We start from the raw sequence: 21,319 nt of genomic DNA, 5'->3' as shown, positions 1-21,319 counted from the left end.
TAAAAATATCTTCTTTCTTTTTTTTTTTGTTTGTTTTTAACTAAACATAGCATTTACAGTTCTTATATCGTGGACCGCGGTCCACAATGCATTGTGGACCGTGGTCCCAAAACGACGTCGTTTCAGTAAGTGAGAGACGGAGCCCGTAATTGACACTACAGTTCATCTCAAAAGATACTGCCTTACATTTGTTTTGATATTATCGAATGAAACTGTAGTTATATCGAAATGTAACTGTAGTTGTGTTGAAATGTAACTCCAGTGTATATGAACTGATACTGAATAACAGTTTCACATTTGTGTTTTATATTATCGAATGAAACTGTAGTTATATCGAAATGTAACTGTAATTGTGTTGAAATGTAACTGCAGTGTATATGAACTGATACTGAATAACAGTTTCAGATTTGTGTTTTTATATTATCGAATGAAACTGTAGTTATATCAAAATGTAACTGCAGTTGTGTTGAAATGTAACTGCAGTGTATATGAACTGAAAGTGAGTGGCGCGAATTCATCCGTCTGTTTTCATTAATCAAAACGACGTCGTTTTGATGCGCGGTCCACAATGCATTGTGGACCACGGTCCACGATATAATTTGCGTAGCATTTAAGGCAAATTATTGTTTAGACCGTGGTCAAAGCGACACCGTGGTCATAGCATTGTGGACCCTAGATCAAAATAACGTTGTTTTGATCTTTAAATTTTAATGGACTCTTAGTTTTCCGATTCCTAATGTTTATACAATGTTAATAATATATTCCAGATACAAAATTTATATTCTTAAGGTATAGAATTACGTAACATTAGACGCAGAAACTAACAACGCAAGACACATACACATGTTATATTTTTACTTATTTTCATATCTGGTTTAATTAGATAATTTATGCTTTATAGGCATAGAATTTCACAACACAATGCGTAAATTAATGACATAAGACATATAATATGTTGTGTGTTACACAACTACTAATCTATTCTAGCCTTTCTAGGTACAAAATTCATATTCTTAAGGTACATGAATTTATAGCACAAGACATAAGAACTCACAACGCAAGACACATAAACGCTATGTTGCCAGGTAGTGTTCTTGAAGCAAAGCTGTTGCTCTTCAAAATCAAAACTTCTGATTGGGCAAGGGGCAGGACAATCCGTGAAAACTTGTTAAGAGACAATTTTAAAACATCCAGGGGTAGCAAGTTGCACTTTATTGCAATCGTTGTTCCTACCATTTTGCGTATCTGGATAAATGCAATGAATCAAGAAAACTCAATCAACAGAAAGTAATATTAACTGCATAATAAGAACAGAAATTAGTTTGAGCAAAATTCTTACTTGCAGGAAAGTGAAATTACTCTTAACAGGAAAGATGCATGCATAGCTAATGGGTATGTAACTAAAACACTTACTTGATGTAACATGAATGATTCTCCACAGACACAGATTTCCACATAATTCATACCATGTAACTGCTCCAAGTCCCACAATTACAATGTAATATCTTTCTGAAATGAGAAGAACTAAGCTTATCCCCCGTGTCAGTTTCATATAGCCATCTAGCACGGATTGGTAAGATGGGATCTTGATCGTCCAGATTGTTCAAATTATCATGGATCCCTGGTGGAGTATTTTGGGTCCTTTCCTCAACAGTTGTCACAACATTCTGTGTTGCAAAGGATTCATCTACATCACTTTCCTTAGATTCAGACATTGCTTTTTTTTCTGAGATGGCTTTCCTCTGTTATTTTTTTTTCTTCGTTTTGGTAGGAAGCTGTTTCAATCGTATAGTATAGTTGTGGAATGGATGTTCTCCCTGCAGCCCCATCACAAATACCAAATGGTTAACAAATGACATATTACTCATTCCCCATGAATGGTGGCATACTATAACATGCTAGTTGCAGAACCGAATAATCCAATTGTCATGTTAATTTATAGATCAATGGTTTTAAGTCGAATAATAACAATAACAGAATGTAGCATCTTTACTTTCTTCATTTCATGTATTCTTATGATGAATAGAAACTCAGATTGGTTGAGAGCATATGCAAGTTACATTGACTATCTTACCCATCTTACATATTTTGAAGGATAAACATCTCCCACCAGCACAGCAAATAATAGCAAAAGAACTTGATAACACATCGTGTGAACACGGAACTTAATTGGAGAAGGAAAAGAAATTTTTTGAAGTAGAAAAAGAAATTACCTCAAAGGCATTTAATATATTGTTAAAATCTGATAAATGACAGTCAACTTCAGATGAGGTTGAGTTGCTCTTTATTCCAATAATTTCGGCAGGAAGAAGATAAGAATATCTGAGAACATTGCACTCCTTTCTAGCATCAAATGTCCTGTAAGTGAAATATTAACAAATAAATCATCTTAACATATGAAACCACAAAAACAATCACAATGTGTAACACAAGATCACTTTCACATTACGAGGAGGAAAAAATGATTGAAAAGATGAATGCACAAAAAAATAAATAAATACATAAAAGTTTGTTAGAGAATAACAAAGATCACGAGACCATCACAAGTAGCTTTACATCTACTAATCAGGAAAAAAAAGGTCCTTACTAAAAGTTCATGGTGATTGAGATCAGAGAGACATACAACCCATCATCAATAGCCCATACTTCAACAATGGTACACAACTCTCCACATTTATGCTGCTTTATATGACTGACTATCAGACAATGTGGTTTTTTATTCTTGAGGTGAAGAAGATAAAACATAAACTTGATTTCTTTCAACAAGTCAACTACACTCTCTTACACCTCATTGGTTACAAAACATATCAAATAATATGACACAACATGAGATAAAAGATTTTTTGCTTGAAAGTCCTTTTACATTCAGTCAATGAAACTCCAGACTAATGCCTAACGGGTAGACGAAACTTAAGCTACCATTCTTGACCATAAGAAATTGTGTCTGTCTGGTGTGGATTGCCATTTTAGTTCTAAGAAAACTTGCCGGAACCGATGGCCGGAAAAGCTATTGTATCCGTTATTTGTCTCTCGCCCGTCTGAAGATGATTGGGCTTATTCTTCGTCAAAAAAGGGTTATATCCTCAAATTTTACTTTGTACTAATGTCCAAAATGATATAATTTCTTTTTAATAAAAAGTAATGGTACCAATTCCATATACATTGTATTTTCAAATTAAAAAAAAGAACTTATGTAATTAAAAGAATTATGTTATAAGTCATATGTGGCTTAAATATTTATTATTTGGCATAGCATTAGTCAACCAAACTAATAAATAAATTGAAAAAGATTTTAAACTTGTTGAAAAAATTGAATGGACAAAGCTTATATTTTTGTTATTTGAATGGACATGTTCTTAGTCAAATAAATTTTTAAAATTAAGCAAAATAAAAAAGATTAGTATTTAAAAAAATATTGGGCTATGCAAAATTTAAAAATAAATACGAAGTAAATTTTAAAAACTTTTTAGTGGATTAAATGTAATCCGTTAAGTCGATGACAAGTCCGCTATTTAGCCGCCATAAAACTCCTTAGTGGATTAAATGTAATCCGTTAAGTCGACAACAAGTCGGCTATTTAGTCGCCATACTTTCTTTCCACCTCTCTCATTTAGATCTTTCTAGCCTTGTTTGGCAATAAGCCGTTAGCAAATAACATATTAGATTAGCGGGTTTAACTAGCGCATTGAAAGATGTTTGATAAATTTAATTGATTAGATTAACAATTAATATATAAAATAACTTAAAATCTATACATATATTTCATAATAAAAACAATAATAATTATAATAATTATTATTATTAAATAAAAAGTAAAATAAAAAGAATTAAAATAAAAATAAAACATAAGGAGAGCCGAACCGGCTCCCCTTAAGGCCACGTTTGGTTCGCGGAAAATATTTGAAGGGAAGTGGAAGTGAAATTCCGTGGAAAAGTAATTAGCAGGAAGATAAATTCTGTTGTTTGGTTCGTGGAAAAGAAGTTGCTGGAAAAATAAATTATGTTGTTTGGTTGGAGGTAAAAGAGTATGGGAATAATGAATATAAAGACCTATATGCCCTTGTATATTAATAATGATAATAAAATTAATATTTCTTAATAATATTGTTTAATTCGGGGACAAATTTTTGGGGCTTTTTGGGCCAATTTTTAATTTTTTTTTGCAAAATTTAGGGCAATTTATAGGTTTTATTTCTCATCCCAAGTCCCAACCCCAATCCTGTGCGTGTGCAGTGTGAGCTGCGTTGAAGTCTCGAAGAGTCGGCAGAGCTAGAGAGGAGGGCGATGGGTGAGGGGAGGCGGTGACGCGGAGGCGGCGCGGCGAGGCGAGGCGATTGCGGAGCCGCAGAGGCAGCAAGGCGGAGGCGATGATCGGCGAGGGCAGATGCGGCGGCGAGTGGCGAGGGCAACGGCGGTGACCGGCGAGGGCAGCGGCGGCGACCAGCAAGCTTTCTAGTTTCCAGTTTGGTAGGGAAGAAGAAGAAGAAACGGGAGAAGAGGAAGAAAACAGAAGGGCAAAATAGTCTTGTCAGGTTAATTTTTGTTCCCAACTGCGATGGAAAACAAAATCCGATCCTACCTCCGATTTTGTTTTCCTGCAAAGTGAGGAATCCACTCCCCATTGGGAGTGTACTTCCAGCGAACCAAACATGGAAAACGTGTAATTTCTTTGATTTGAAGTGTACTTCCAGCGAACCAAACATGCCCTTAGGCATCTATAAAAGGCGCCTCAAGGCTCCAAGTTAAGCGTAAGTTCCCATCCGTTGATGGGTAAGTAGTGGGTCTGCCTAACTGGCTCTTGCCTTTGCGGAGCCGGAAACGGCTAGACTCCAGTAATTTTTTTTTCCCCTTTTTAAGCATTGTCTATTTGTCTTGGACACATTCCTCAGCGACGACGACGACAAACAATAGGAAGGGTTGGCGATTCCTCTACTCCAGGTTGTCTCTCTCCAAACCTAATTTACTTTCCTGTTCTCTTTACTTTCCTGTTCTCTGTACGCAGTCTTCTTCTTGAATGGAGCGTCGAGATTATTTGAATGGAGCGTCGAGAATACTGTTGGTAAATTCAGTAGTATATTTTTGTGTGTATGGGTTTTGTCTCCGTGAGCTGTGGCAGTATTGATTTATAAGGTGCTGTTTATTTGTAGTAATTATTTGTGGGTTTTGGAGTTCCTTTGTTTTTCTTTATATAGAGAATTGTGTTATTTTGATTTTTGGTGGAGGCCCTGCCGGTTTTGATCAGTGTTTCAGTTTTGGATATATTGAATTGTTTTATTTTATTTTGATATAAACTGTGTTGTAATTTCATTTTGATTGTTATGGATTCATTTTGATTGAGGCCTTTGTGCTTTCATTATTAATAGTTCCAGTTGTTTTTGATGTTGTGAATTGGGTTATTTTGACATTTTACTGTAATTTGAAATCTTTTCACTATGGCAGTATTGATTTATAAGATTATTTTATTTCGTAGTAATTATTTGTGAATCGTTATTTATACTTTTTGGTGGTGGCTTGTGCGCTTGACATCAAGTGTTCCATTTGCTTTGGATATATTGAATTGTTTTATTTTCATAAACTGTGCTGAATTATTTTATTTTGATAAAACTGTGGTGTAATATAAGGTGATGTTATGGATTCTTTTTGATTGAGATCTGTGTGGTTTGATCATCAATTGTTCCATTTGTTTTTGATTTAGTGAATTGGGTTATTTTAACACATTCTATTGTAATGTGAATTTTTTATTGATTTTTCTTGATGGATGGGGCTTTGGGTTCTTTTATCCTTGTTTGTTCCTATTGTTTTTTGATATATTGATTTTGACATACTGCAGTAAGTTAGGTGAATTGTGTGTGGCTTTGGGTCCTTTGATCTTTAATTTGTTCCATTTATTTTTTGATATATTGAATATATTGAATTGGTGGGTGAATTTTGTATGGTTTTCACTGGTTTCAAGTTGTTCTTTTAGCATTTGAAATAATTTGACGTGCTCTTTTTAATTTTTGAAATGATGTTCAATGATTTTAAGTGTTCTTTTTTGTTTTTGAAATGATGTGATGTTCATCAATTTCAAGTGTAATTTGAATTTTTAAATTATTTCAACTGTTTTCAATTATTCTTTATAGTTTTTTTTTAAGAATTATTTTTAGTTCAAATGGAGTGTAATGATTATTGGACCTCCTGATACTTTGTAGTGAGTGTTTTGAATTCAAGATTCTGATTTCTTGGGTTTGATATATTGAAGTGGTCGGTGAATTTTGTATGGTGTTCACTGGTTTCAAGTGGTTCTTTTAGCTTTTGAAATAATTTTCAGTGTCTTTGATCATTATTTGTTGCATTTGTTTTTGATATATTAAATTTGGTTTATTTTGACAAACTGCATTAAATAAGGTGAATTGTGTATGATTTTCAGTGGTTTATTTTGTTTTTTTTATTTTTCTTCTTTATGGATGCTTTTAATTCTTCTTGATTTGGGTTATTTTGATTCTTGTCGATTTGTTCTTTGGGTTCTTTGATCTTTAATTAGGCCATTTAATATATTACATTTTTTTGACCTGCGTTTATTTTTCTAGTAAGATGGCTACTTAGCAATTACTGAAGGCATTTAACTTAATCGTCACTTATAATATAATCCATAAATAAATGCATATGGTATTTGTCAATTGTCTGGTTTCTGTGTTGCAATTTTCTCTTCCATCTACCAAACATGAGTATGAGAGTATCCATAGTTCATTCTCTTCATTGTTTACTAGTAAATAATTGTGCTTAGATATGATGATTCCTAACTGTAAGTATATTGAAATTATGGATGCTGTGAAGGGCATTTCAGTGGTATGAGTTCTCAAAATTTGTAACAGTCCTGCTATGAGATTTACTTGAGGTAACCTTAGTGGTCGGTAAACTACACATCATTTTATGATTGTAATAGTTACATCATCATTATTGTCAATGACTCAATGCCATTCATTTTCATTGGTATACACTGACAGGAAGGTTTATTTTGATCGCAAAAGACCCTGCCCATTATGATGCTTTTTTTGTGGTCCCCAAGGCCATATTTAAGCTGCCCTGGTAGAATTCATTAATGTGCATTCATATCACCATGTTTTAATAACTGTTGCGTTTTACCTGAATGGGTAGCACATAAGTAATTTTACGTATGGTAATGGGGTTTTTTGTGACTTAACCTACATGCTGATTTTTTTTAATTGTTTCTTTTATTATTCTTTATTATTTGTCCTATGGAACATTGTGAACTTCCTCCTTATAAATACTATCTGCTATGTGCTTGTCACTGCATTATGAAGCTTCAGAGCCAAGTTGGAGGTATTATGTGAATAAGTTCTCTTCAAAAACACCTTAGGAAATGGAAGTGATACTGAAAGATGTTGTAAGTTATCTCGCATCTCAAACAACCTCATGCATGATAACTAATGTGCTGGGATAAGATAGTTCCTGCATGATTAAAAAATTTTCCGTTCATACTCTTATTAAAAAAAAGGCTCTACATGTGTAAAACGTTTGTTCTGTTGTTAATTGTTTATTACAATGCATCAAACTGTTTTTTTTAAACTCTTAAGAAGAATACCAAGGGAAGTAAGGGTATTGAATATTGTTCTTTTATCATTTGAACCTAAATTAATTGTAGATATTGGTTTCTTGTAGGTTATGAAATACATTCTTTGTGGTACACTCTGTATTGTTGCTTTTCTTGTAGTAGCAGAACATCTGCCCTCGGTGTGGCTCTTCTAATTGGGAATATATCTATATAGGCTAAGTACTTGAAGTCTTAGTATTTAAAGATTGAACTAGCACAGTGAAATGTAGTTTCTTTTATCTAAGGATGAAATAATCTTGAACCCTAGGTAATGTGATTAGTCCTATTTTCTTACGTAATTTTAGATTACTTTGAATTATTCGCCTTTGTTGTTATTTAATCCTTATACTATAACAATAACAACACCAATAATAATAACAATAACAACATATATAATATAAATATATGTTTATATAATCATACATATATGTCTAAATCAATGTTAGAATTAATAGATAATTTTAAAAAGACATTGTAGCAATTTGATCTTTTTGCACATTTGGGTTAAATATAAGGTGTCTAATTTTCTTCTTTAAGTAGCATTGTTTCTTTTTAAGGTATGTGGTTTTTGTGCTTAAGGTGAATGACTTTTGTACTGTGTAGTTTAAGGTGTTGAAAACTTAAGTAGGTGCATCTAAAATTTTAGGTGGTGTGCTTTTTTTTCTTAAGGTGTGTAGTTTGATCGCTTAAAGTGAGTCAATTGTTAAAAATTTAAGGATTAAAGATTTTGGTGCGTGATTGGTATGCGGTGCGTGATTAGTATGCTTGAGGTGCGTCGGTAGTTGAAACTTAAGTTGTGTCACTTTAAAACTTTAGATGTGTGGTTTGTATACTTAAGGTGCGCTTTTTTTTTTTTGACTTAAGCGCCATAATTCAAAGGATTAACAGAAAATTTTCAAAATGTGTTGTGACAATTTGATCTTTTTGTATTTAGGTTAAATTTAAGGTGTTCAGTTTTCTTCTTAAGGAGCGTAATTTCTTTTTAAGGTATGTAGTTTTTTGGTTGAGTGATTTTTTTACTATGTAGCTTAAAGTGTTGAAAAGTGGGTGGATCTAAATAAAGCTTTAGGTGGTGTGATTTTTTTTTTCTTAATGTGTGATTTGAGTGTTTAAAGTGAGTCATTGTTATAAATTTAAGGTGTCTAATCCTTTTCTTAAGGAGTGTAGTTTCTTTTTAAGGTATGCGGTTTTTGTAAATCGCACCACCTAAAGCTTCAGATCCACCCACTTAAGTTTTCAACACCTTAAGCTACACGTGCAAAAATCACTCACCTTATGGTGGTTTGGGTGCTTAAAGCGAGTCAATTGTTAGAAACTTAAACTGTGTCGGTTTAAAGATTAAGGTGCGTGATTTTTCTTTTTAATGTGCGTCGGTAGTTGGAAGTTAAGATGTGTCATTTAAAACATAAGATGTGTGGTTTGTGTTCTTAAGGTGTTTGATTTGTATATTTAAGATGCATAATTTTCTTTTTTAATGTGGGTGATTCATATGCTTAAAGGTGCGTGAGTGTTGAAATTTAAGGTGAGTGAACCTAAAGCTTAAGGTGCGAGACTTTTTCTTCTTAAGGTGCGTCCGTAGTTGAAACTTAATGCAAAATCTTAGGTACGTGGTTTGTATTGTTAAGGTGTGTGACTTGTGTAAAGTGCGTGGTTTGTGTACTTAAGGTGCGCAATGTCTCAACAGAAGGTTGCATTATTGAAAAACTTTAGGTGCGTGGTTTGTGTTGTTAGCTTAAGGTGTTCTTAGCTTAAGGTGCGTGATATGTACACACACACTGTGTCTCAACGGAAGGTTGCATTATTGAAAAACTTTAGGTGCATGGTTTGTGTTCTTAGCTTAAGGTGCGTGATATGTATACACACACACACACATAATTGAGGACATTATAGTAAATTGTTCCATATAAGTTAAAATATTATATTTAAACAAAACACATAATGTTATTTTACATTCTCAAAATTTCACATTACTTTCTTGGAGGGGTAAGATTTTGTGAACCAAATGTGCCCTAAGCACCATGCAACCAATAAGCATATGTTGATCAATATTCCTTAGGATGCTTATAATTTCAACAGGATTCTTGAAAGACTGCCCCTAATATTTGACGGAATGTGACTCCATCTATCCGTTTCAACAGGATTCTTGAATCGGGCTTAGGGATCCACTAAGAATAAAATGTTTAACTTCACTTGATGATCTAGGACTAACTTCCAAAGTCCTCGCAGGTATCAGCCTTAGATTCCTCAAGGCCTTAAGCCCATTTCCCTTGATGATTCTAGGACTAACTTCCAATTTAGTCCTTTGATTAGTGGGTTTCTCTCGGGTCTAACGTGCTCTAAGGTGAGTATTCCATTTATATATTATTAGTAGCTTAATAGATCTATTTCTAATTGATATCTCTTTTTTCTATTATATGCATTGTTGTGTGTGTGAGTAAATTCCTTACCTCACCTTGAGATGAGAGGGAGTGTAGATTTGACTTAAATCCTGGACTTGATTTCTAATCCTAGACCTGTTTTTCATTTTTCATCAATGCTGGCCCAGTTGAGGCTCGTCCATGCACAATCTCGATAGACAAACCTTCTATTTGCCCTAGCTCTATGATATACCTGTTTTCCCCAATCCCTGAAAGCCCACCCGGGAGCTTAGCCCTCTTTCTTAACTTGAGTCTTAAGTTGAGCGATTCCAGACGAACCCTGTCTTAATCGGACAAAAAAATGGGGAGTCTTGCTTTGAATGAACAAGTAACAACGGATTAGTGGAATGAGGGATCAATCATTGGTGATCTTCCCTTTGTCCAGTCACGGAGCTCTCAACTGAGTAGAATTCCATGTCTAGTTGTGGGATTCGAGAAAATGTGGTGCGATTTAATTCCTCTCGACTAGTTCAGGTTAAAGGAGGGTGATCGATGGGACTCGACTTTAGATCTCTATGGCGGGAGGTATCTTTTGTATCAAGAGTGTGTTCGGGATGCCTTTAAAGATGTATTGGATCAAGAGGCGATGCTTATGCTTCTTCTTTATCGATATGATTCCCTTCATTTAAAGTCCACGGTGAAGGAGAAAACAACGAGACATCGAACATGTTCTACCCTCAACCTCCATTCGTTTTTTTTCTATTCACTAGTACACTGTGGGGCACAACTAGCACCCCCTTGACTAGTAAGGGAAAACGCTAGCGCACTAGCTAGGTACTTATAGTTATAGCCATTGCTTAAAGAAGCGTGCTAGTGCGCGACGACTGATGAGTCTTAGTCTCGAGTCAATCTTCGACTACTCAGTGTCGCTATAGGTGCGAGTTGTTAGGAGTCTTAGTCTCGAGTCAAGTTGGGGTTTTATTTCATTCTTGTAACGGGAAAGAGTGCACGACAAGGCAGACAAGTTGCTCCGTCGCAGCAGTGATATTTCTCTTTTATAAGTCATTTCCTAAGACGACTCGTCTTTGATCTACGATAATCCAAGCTGCATCGGCACCTCACGAACTTCTTACTAGGGTAGCAAGAAAACTCTCTTGCGAACAAGGTTAGGAATGAATAGATTTAAGAATTGTTGTTGCTTGTTTGGTTTGTTGTAAGTCAAAGCTATTTGATTGATTAAGTTTCGTGTTTCTCACCACCCCCCGAGGCCAAGGTCTGGGTCGAACTGTCATTCTAAGATTTGCAGTCCGACACATTTCCACTATGTTATATAGCCAAACTTGCCACCTCATGTGCCAAAGTCAAACAGTTGTTCTTCCCTTTCTGATTGAAAGTAGCAAGCCACTCTACTACTGGTATAGAGGCCAAATAAAAGGCTGCTCATCCAGCTAAGCCCCTTTCCTTTAGGCCAAATCTGAGATGAGCTTGAAAAACGCTTTTCGTAAACTCTTTTCTTTCTCTCATTAAAGAATGTTACGTCCAATTATTCCCATGTTTTTCTTGGTAAACCCAACCGGCGATTTTCATGAGCAAGAACAAGTCTCTCTTTTTTTTTTTTGGGGAAGCGGAATATTGTTTTTTTGTCAATGGGAAAAACTCCAAAACTAGGGTTCCAGATAGCTTAACTTATATTATAGAAAAGTTTTAGAAAGGGGCATCCCTACAATACCCCTAAACTATAAGCTAGCGCGCAACGATTGAAAAGCCGTTGTTGCTTGCTGCTTGTAGACTCAAAATCTCTCTTTTGCCTCTCCATCTTGTCTAAATTTTGATTGATTAGCTTCTTTCTTCACTATTAAGCCTATGCCCGTCTATTCCTTTTAAACATAGGGCTAGCTGCTTTCTTTATCTTGCTTGCCCTTTGTCCGTCTAGTGTTTTTCGGTTGTGGTCCGCCCTTGGGATTATGTTAGACTGCTTGGGTTATATTTTATAGTATCGAAGGCTGTCAACGTGTCAGCTATTCTTTTCCCATTAGAATTTTCAATCGTTTTTCTTTTTCTCTCTCTTCCAATTCACTCCCTCTACTTCATTTTACAGGGGTGGAGAACACCACTCTATCAAGAACAAGAAAAATGTAGCAATTTTGTTTAAAATGGGTTGACCTTGAAAGCAACCTGCTATCTATCGATAGGCGAGAGCATATTGCTATTGATTGCTTCGCTTATCTATTCTATTATGGCCGGCTTGGAGACATCAAAGGAAGACCATTATCTCTATCCGGGAATGATGTCATTCTTTCGTCTTTCGTTGAACCTTGGGGATAACCATTAGCATTGGGGTAAATCACCACCTCTATCATACATACGACATTACACGAAGTGAGAGTGCATGGTCAACACACACCTAAAGCGCCTACGTTCCGCTTGCAGCTAATACAACTAAAACCTAACTAACACGAGATTAAACAATCGAAGCTACTGGTAATACTAAGGGGGAGACATCCTCTTATAATAGTTTGTGAATCACAATGTAGAGAAATAAGTTGGGCTGGATGCCCTCACAGACAAAGAAATATTAGGCAATAGGTTTCTCAATCACTCAGCTTTTTACCTAGCTAAATTCAAAGCTATGAATTTTGACTCCATAGTGGATCAGGCAATGCTACTCTATTGATTAGACTTCCATGATATAGCAACTTTACACATAGTGAACACATATCTACTAGTTGAACTTCTCATCTTTATCCGTTACTCTTGTTTGCGTCACAAAATCTACATGATAACCAACATAGTTCAATGCCAGTCTGATATTGCTAAATTGTTCTATATGCTTTGTATGCATCACAAGAGATATACAGTATAGAAATAGCTCCAAGAATTTAACTCACAAAAGCTCTTTTATTCATAGCCCTTCAACAGAATAACATTAATGAATTAAGAGAGCATAGAAAGCATTATTTCTTCTGGGGTGTTTTTAGAGAGAGAGCCAAGAGAGGGGGCCAAAATTCAAAAGTCGTTAACTTGAAGGGCTAGGGCCCTTTATATAGGTCCCTAGTCACTTATCCAATACCGTATAAATATCTAAAATACGTATAACGGTAATCCTAATGTTTCCCTATCAAGTACCCCCTAGTCTGTGTCCTAACGTCAAGTCAATAAGGAAGGGTTTGGGCTGGAAAAAGTGGTCCATATAGCCGGTGATGTACGCTGGTTGCCTCATTAAAAACCTTAGACTAATAAAAAACTCAGTGGGAAAAAATCTGAGTTACGGAAAAAAGAGCAGTACCTTAAGCACAGTCTTTTGGACTATAAGGGTCGACTGAACTCTACCGATCTAGGGATTAGATTTGTGGTACGATTGAGAGTTTGAATTTTACCGGTCTAGTGATCAATTTCTACCAATCAAGAGATTGGATTTACTCGGGGCTGAATGCCGACCTTGCGGGCTGAATTGCCTACCTCGTAAGACATAATGCCGGGAACTGGTCACGTGCTAACTGTGTCAGTGATGGCGATGCCGATCTAATCGGGCCTACAATGTTGGTGGTGGTAGTGCCGACCTAACCATACTTAATTGCCTACTATGTAGGGCTTATGTCGAGATATGGTCTCGGGCTTACCGAGCCGATGCTGGCGATGCCGATCTAATCGGGTTTATAGCGCCTGTGGTGGTAATACCGACCTAACCTGACTTATCTGTCTACCATGTAAGACTTACGTCGAGATAAGGTCTTGGGGTCATCGTGCCGAGGGTGGCAATGCCGACCTAATCAGGGCTTATAGCGTCGGTGGTGGCGATTTCGACCTAACCGGACTTTAATTGCTTACATTGTAGAGCTTAAGCTGAGATACGGTCTCGGTCTTAGAGGGCTGGTAATGTCGATCTAATCAGACTCGTACACGACTAATTTGCATACATGATTGCTACAATTTACAAAGCAAAGTAGACGAAGGTAATTCTTCCTCATTGGTGCAACGACAATAGTTTTTTTTGACTTTTCGGTCGTAATCGATCTTAACGATCGTAAATGGGCACCTTGCTCCCCCAAAGATCGGTCCGGTGACCATAAACGGGCACCTTGCTCCTGTAGTGGGCACTTTGCTCCCACAAAGATCGGTCCGTGGATCATAAACGAGCACCCTTTTCCCGTAGTGGGCACCTTGCTCCCACAAAGATTGATCCGAGAACCATAAACGGACTTTACTCCCGCATAACAGTCCGAGAACTGGTCAAAAATGCCTAGTTCGTAGGATTTATGCCGAGATTAAATCTCAGGCTTGCAATACCGGTGGTAGATGGACTAACCTAACCGGACTTAATACATATATTCTGCTATTACAATTTTCTAAAAGTACAAGTTAAGACCTATACAATCTTCAATCTAAAATTAAATTACAAAATTTACAGACTATAAACTTTTTTCTTATCTTGAACTTGTAGTCACCACAAACTGCTATTCATGTTAAATTATAATACCCAAAGGCCAAAGCTTTCCATTTGAAATATCCCATTAAATTTCCCATGCTCATAATCTACCACACCGACACTTCACATCCACCGCCCAAATCCACATTTCTTATTTCTTGCTTTCACAATCCACCGCCAACCACCTCTAATCATCTTTTGCCTTTTGCTCTTTTCGCATGCAACCACCCATCATTTCCTTTTCATTTCACTTTTCATTTTCCATTATATATTTTTTATTTTATCACAAATTTCATGGAAGAAATAACAAAATAATAAAATGATTTAGAAAGGAAGTTGCCTTTCTCTTTGGATCGTTGAATCAGGCAAAGAAGGTCAGAAGACTAGATGCACACAAGATTGAGACCATAGCAAAAATTGCCAAACAACACCTTAAACAAGTACCAAATTTTCTTGACAAAAATCAAAAGTCAGGGATCCAACTTCCACACTTAACAACGCCCTGAACAGAGACAGTCACGCAATAGCGAACGAAAATCCCTCTGAAATGTACATATGCTGATCATTTATGGTCTCCCACTGCATGCATGAACCAGCAACGGCTTGGAGGCGGTCCTGTTTGCGACATGACTTCATCTGGAGGGGGAGGCGTCGGCAATGGCGGTGGTGCGACTGATAGAGAAGATGAAGGGACGGTGGCGGTGGGGGGTTGCATCAGGCAGAGAGCGAATTTTGAAGCATTCCTTCAAAGCCTTTAGGATTTGCAGATTCATTCTCCTTTGCATTGCTTGATAGCTCTGGGAAAAGACAATTTGGGTACAGAACTGACGGTTTGAGGTCTCTTAGGATCAAAGAGAAAGAGAGATGATAACAGGGAACTGGACCTTTCATCGTGTTCCTGGATTATCGCCTGAAAAGTGAAAACAGAGTTGGTGCAATAGTAAGTTGCTTGCTGCTTTGTCGGAAAAAATGAGCGGCTTCTTCTACAATCTTGAATTTCTTGTCTCTCGGAACAATCTAGTTCTGGGAGACTAGAAAGAAGAGATATCAGAGGTCGCCGGTCTTCACTTCCTCTTGCTTACTAACATGCAGTTGCAACCACCAACAGGTAGATCCGTCGGCTGGATGGCGAGCAATGGTGCATGCAAGCCATGATAACAACATCGTCTTGCAGCTTCTTCGTAGCCCAAGAATTTAACCCCCAATAGCCCTTTTATTCATAGCCCTTTAACAATATAGAGAGAATAACATTAATGAATCTAGAGAGCATTTTTTATTGCTTCTTGGGTGTTTTTAGAGAGAGAGCCAAGAGAGGGGGCCAAAAGTCAAAAGTTGTTACTTGAAGGGCTTAGGGCCCTTTATATAAGCCCCTAGTCACGTACCCAGTGCCGTATAAATATCCAAAATACGTATAGCTGTAATCCTAAGGTATATTCCCTATCATAGTCTATTGTACCTCAAAAGTTTTAGATTTAGTATTTTTCACGTTTAACGGTTAGTAACTCCACTTTAGCTCGGCACCCCACATTTTCACGTATTTAAGGTTTGGAATATAACCTTTCCATAATTCAAAATGGGTTCTGCCTAATCTTTTCTTGGTACCCTTTATTTAGTGCTATTGGTAAACCCACTTTAGCTAGGCACCTCCACATTTTCAAGTATTTAAGGTTTGGAATATAATCTTTCTATAATTCAAAACGGATTTTGTGTCTAATCTTTTGTGTGGTACCCTCCAACCTTTCCACAGTTTCACCCAACATATTGCTAAGCAATCCAGAACTTAAAAGCATTGCATTTATCATATCTTTTAATGTTTTATTTTCCCTTTGCAGGGCGCGTTGACGGAAAGGAAATTGCACGTGTCAAATGGATCTGAGAAGGTAGGGTTTCTCGACAAACTGTTCGAGCTAAAATTGATTATTGGTCTTATCCAGTTCGAACTATCTATGGGGTATTAGGCATAAAAATTTGGATATTTCTGGACGAGGCCTAATAAACCTTTATTACTTATCTTTCCCTTCGATACCAGTAATTGAACAAAAGCAGAGAACCTCGGTCATTCTTTTTCTGGTCAATCAAAGGGAGCAATTCTAATTTCTAATACTGAATTCTATAGGGTTGAATAAAAATTCGATTGACCATTTGATATCATTGCTATGCTTAGTGTGTGACTCGTTGATTTTTTAGGGTTAGGATTAAACCAGACCCATAGTATGAACTAATAACTAGAGAAGAACTAATAACCAACTCATCAACTTCGCATTATCTGGATCTAAAGAACCAGTCACGATATGATATATAGTATAGGTCATATCTTTGTAGCAACTGCCATTTTTTTTTCATAAACAAAAAAGATTCTAAGTTGCAAAGCAAAATTAGAAGAGAAAAAAGATGTGGATAAATGGAAGGAGGAGAGAAAGAGAGAAAAAGAATCTCAATGATTTAAAATTCCAATATGTAAGGTCTATCATAAAAGGCAGTGTAATAAAGCATGAATACTGATTTATCCATACCCTAATTAATGAAATTAATCAATTAATAGAATAATACAAGAAAAAATCAAGAGCTTCGAGCCAAAAAAGACTGAGAAGAATGGCTCAAGACTTTATTTGATTATTCTTACGAGCTCCATTGTCAAATTCGGACCTAACCATTAAGTAAGAAGCGATGGGAACGACGGAACCTGTGAATGACAAAGATTCCATTGAAAAAAAAAATATTAAAGATTCACTGGTCGGGATGGCGGAATGAGCCGGAGATCTATTCATCTATTCTGAGATCTGAGACGTCACGAGCTAGCCCTACAACTGAAATAGAAATTGAAAGAGTAAATATTCGCCCGCGAAAACTTTCTTTTTTTATTGCAAAAGCAATAGGATAAAAGACAGAATAAGGATTAGTTACAATAATAATACAATATTAGTAAAACTAATATGAAAATGTTGAATTATCTATTCAAACAAGATATATAAATGACTAACGATTCTTCGTACTAACGATCTTCTTCGGAATATTCCTCAAATTGCACGTGTGGAATGGATCAGAGAAGGGAGGGTTCCCCGACAAACTATTCGAGCTAAAATTGATTATTGTTCTTATCCAGTTCGAACTATCTATGGGGTATTAGGCATAAAAATTTGGATATTTCTGGACGAGGCCTAATAAACCTTTATTACTTATCTTTCCCTTCGATACCAGTAATTGAACAAAAGCAGAGAACCTCGGTCATTCTTCTTCTGGTCAATCAAAGAGAGCAATTCTAATTTCTAATACTGAATTCTATAGGGTTGAATAAAAATTCGATTGACCATTTGATATCATTGCTATGCTTAGTGTGTGACTCGTTGATTTTTTAGGGTTAGGATTAAACCATACCCATAGTATGAACTAATAACTAGAGAAGAACTAAAAACCAACTCATCAACTTCGCATTTCCTATGTCATTCTTCACAAATTTTTTTTAAGGTAAGTCGTTCCATATTCACCACCTCTATCAAACTTAAGTCTTTTAATCTCTTACGGTCCAATTGATTTTCTACTTTAACCTTATATTTACTAAATTCTCCCTCAGTCTCATCTTTAAAAGCCTTTCTGCGGCTTTGCATTCAGTATTTCTAAAAGTTTTGTTTTTCTTTCTCTTACACAATTAAAAGGGGCTTTTGAATGTTTAACCTAAACACACATTTCACATTTGTCAAATCCATTATCAATTAGATTAAGGAGTAGATTCATATTTTACATGTAGTTTAATAGATTCACCAAAATGTAAGTAGAAGTAGAACATTCATTATTATCATAATCAATAATAGTGTCCAAGACAAATAAATCCCCACATGATGAGAGCGTAATATTATATAAACTGACAATAATCAATTACACAGTCTGATGGAGAGAATATATACATAGCAGAGGTATAGAGAGAGTAGGATATTAAATCATAACATAACTCTAAGTCATAGAGTCCTAATACACATAAGTATCCCTTCCCCACAAATTCTCCATTTCGGGTTAACACAAGTTTGTGGATAGTGATTCCCAAGCTGATTTATATAGTAATTTGGGTGGAGCTACTTGGGATCTGTAATAATGTTGCCTTGTTTTTATTATTTAGTTATCTTTTGCTTCGTTTTTCCTTTATATAGTTAAATTGGTATTTAAACTTGGTCTAAAATTCGGTACCTTATTTGTTTTAAGAATTGCTAGCCAGGATTTCAGATACACTATGCCTATGGATTAGTACATGGCTTAGGCTATTGATTTTAGCCAAGAGAAGAAAATTAAGATGAAAGAATAAGCAACAAAATGCAGTCCCCTCACCCCAAGCTCCCAGTAACTCTTATATAGTAAAAGACTATATTGTAAAGAACAATACCAAGGTCTGTGCGTGTCGGTTTGTAGTCTGTGCGAGTTCCATTTGGTCCATTTTTTAGATTTGTATACCCTCTGTGCGTGTTGGTTTGTAGTCTGTGCGAGTTCCATTTCAACTATCATATTTGTCAACAATTAGTGCTTTTTCACTCTAGATATTAGGATTTTATACCCTCTACATTTTAGGTGACATTCCATTTGGTCCATTTTTTATAGAATAATAACGACGTGTGTGCGTGTGTCATATGTAGTCTGTGCAACCTCAATTACAGAACAGTATGTGCATTGGGTTTAACACCCGTGTGTGCATTGTGGATGCTGATTTGTTTTTAGTCTTGAATGGTATGTGTGTTTCAGATGGTGTTTATGTGTGTGCAACCAGCAATGGTGGGGATGACCAGAATGTAGTTCAAGATAGTACGGCCAGTGAAGATTTTAGCTAGGAACATGGACTTTGCCGTGGGAGTTGCAGCACATGTTCGTTGACAACCAATTTTAGTCTCACAAGATCCTTGTTTTTTTTCTTTTACATAACTTTTACCAATTAAAGTATGGTTAGCGGTTCTTGGCTTAGTAGTGAATAGGGTGCGTTTTGTAAGGAATACATTATATGATTCGACAATTTTTGATGAGTTTATTACAGATTTTTGTTTTGCACGCATTGTGCACGCACCTTATTGCATTCAGTACTTCGCATTTTTCTAACAGTGCCCACACACACCGTTCCCAGAATTTTGCACACGCTAACACTCACGCACGCACACACCAGGTCCTGCATTTGTTGAAGAAAAAATCATTTAATCAGTAACTTGCACACGTCGACATGCACACTACTACAATGTAATATTTTGGGCTTTTTCACACGCTAAACCCATTAACGCATACACCTACAAACTCCATGCACGCACAACAAATTGCATTCAGTACTTCGCATTTTTTTAACAGCGCCCACGCACACAGTTCCCAGAATTTTGCACATGCTAACCCTCACGCACGCACACACCGTCTTAAAGAAATGCACATTACTACAATGTCAAAATTGTGGTTTAACACCCGCTAAACCCATTAACGCACACACCTACAAACCAAATCTCAAAATCACCCATGCTTAACTCCATGAGCGCACAAAAAATTGCATTTCGTACTGTGCATTTTAATAACAACGCCCAATCACACATTACCCAACGGTTTGCACACGCTAGTAATCACGGACGCACACACCTTCGAGTAAACGCACCCACCGTTCCCAATAAACGGTAACAGCATGGACAACCCAACATCTAACCAAAAACACGCCCAACTACACACACGCACACATTACTAAGATTTATGCACACGCCCGTCATCACTATCGCACAGACCTACGTAAATCAGTGCAATTTAAAATAATTACTCTAATCAAAACATTCCAAACCATTTTCTGTACACACTTATGAATATCAACAAAAATGAAAAAAAGCTGCAATACACATAACATGCGAAACCCATAAATTTATTTTGCTTTCATAGACAAAAATAACGCACCACCCAATCAAAACGCACACTAGTTCAAATAAACAAGCACGGGTATATGCACACGCCTAACGCCAATGACGCACACACCTTCGAACCACAAGACCACATACACACGTACCCCAATATATATAAAATTTAATTGACAAACAAAAATCCCTAATCCTTAATTTCCTTATCACTAATTTTTCACGCACTTGCAAAGTAAAAGGGGGGGGGGGGGGGCAGACGGNTATACCCTCTGTGCGTGTTGGTTTGTAGTCTGTGCGAGTTCCATTTCAACTATCATATTTGTCAACAATTAGTGCTTTTTCACTCTAGATATTAGGATTTTATACCCTCTACATTTTAGGTGACATTCCATTTGGTCCATTTTTTATAGAATAATAACGACGTGTGTGCGTGTGTCATATGTAGTCTGTGCAACCTCAATTACAGAACAGTATGTGCATTGGGTTTAACACCCGTGTGTGCATTGTGGATGCTGATTTGTTTTTAGTCTTGAATGGTATGTGTGTTTCAGATGGTGTTTATGTGTGTGCAACCAGCAATGGTGGGGATGACCAGAATGTAGTTCAAGATAGTACGGCCAGTGAAGATTTTAGCTAGGAACATGGACTTTGCCGTGGGAGTTGCAGCACATGTTCGTTGACAACCAATTTTAGTCTCACAAGATCCTTGTTTTTTTTCTTTTACATAACTTTTACCAATTAAAGTATGGTTAGCGGTTCTTGGCTTAGTAGTGAATAGGGTGCGTTTTGTAAGGAATACATTATATGATTCGACAATTTTTGATGAGTTTATTACAGATTTTTGTTTTGCACGCATTGTGCACGCACCTTATTGCATTCAGTACTTCGCATTTTTCTAACAGTGCCCACACACACCGTTCCCAGAATTTTGCACACGCTAACACTCACGCACGCACACACCAGGTCCTGCATTTGTTGAAGAAAAAATCATTTAATCAGTAACTTGCACACGTCGACATGCACACTACTACAATGTAATATTTTGGGCTTTTTCACACGCTAAACCCATTAACGCATACACCTACAAACT

General features: G+C 36.4%; 2 long non-coding RNA genes and 1 pseudogene across 2 annotated transcripts; 2 read left to right on the top strand and 1 right to left on the bottom strand.

Moving 5' to 3' along the window:
* Window positions 1-1,050: 1,050 nt before the first annotated feature.
* Window positions 1,051-2,792, bottom strand: LOC115995880 (annotated as a pseudogene).
* Window positions 2,793-4,233: 1,441 nt separating this feature from the next.
* LOC115997288 lies at window positions 4,234-5,341 on the top strand. The gene is made up of 2 exons (XR_004093725.1): window positions 4,234-4,532; window positions 4,890-5,341. It is a non-coding gene; the product is annotated as an uncharacterized LOC115997288 (long non-coding RNA).
* A 6,564-nt stretch (window positions 5,342-11,905) lies between these two features.
* On the top strand, window positions 11,906-19,406 carry LOC115996644. The gene is made up of 2 exons (XR_004093656.1): window positions 11,906-16,257; window positions 19,103-19,406. It is a non-coding gene; the product is annotated as an uncharacterized LOC115996644 (long non-coding RNA).
* The last annotated feature ends 1,913 nt before the right edge of the window (window positions 19,407-21,319 follow it).

This window comes from Ipomoea triloba, chromosome 11, assembly GCF_003576645.1.
Source record: "Ipomoea triloba cultivar NCNSP0323 chromosome 11, ASM357664v1".
NCBI lineage: Eukaryota > Viridiplantae > Streptophyta > Magnoliopsida > Solanales > Convolvulaceae > Ipomoea > Ipomoea triloba.
Note: the sequence above shows the minus strand (reverse complement) of the source record. Positions and strands in the feature narration are given on the sequence as shown.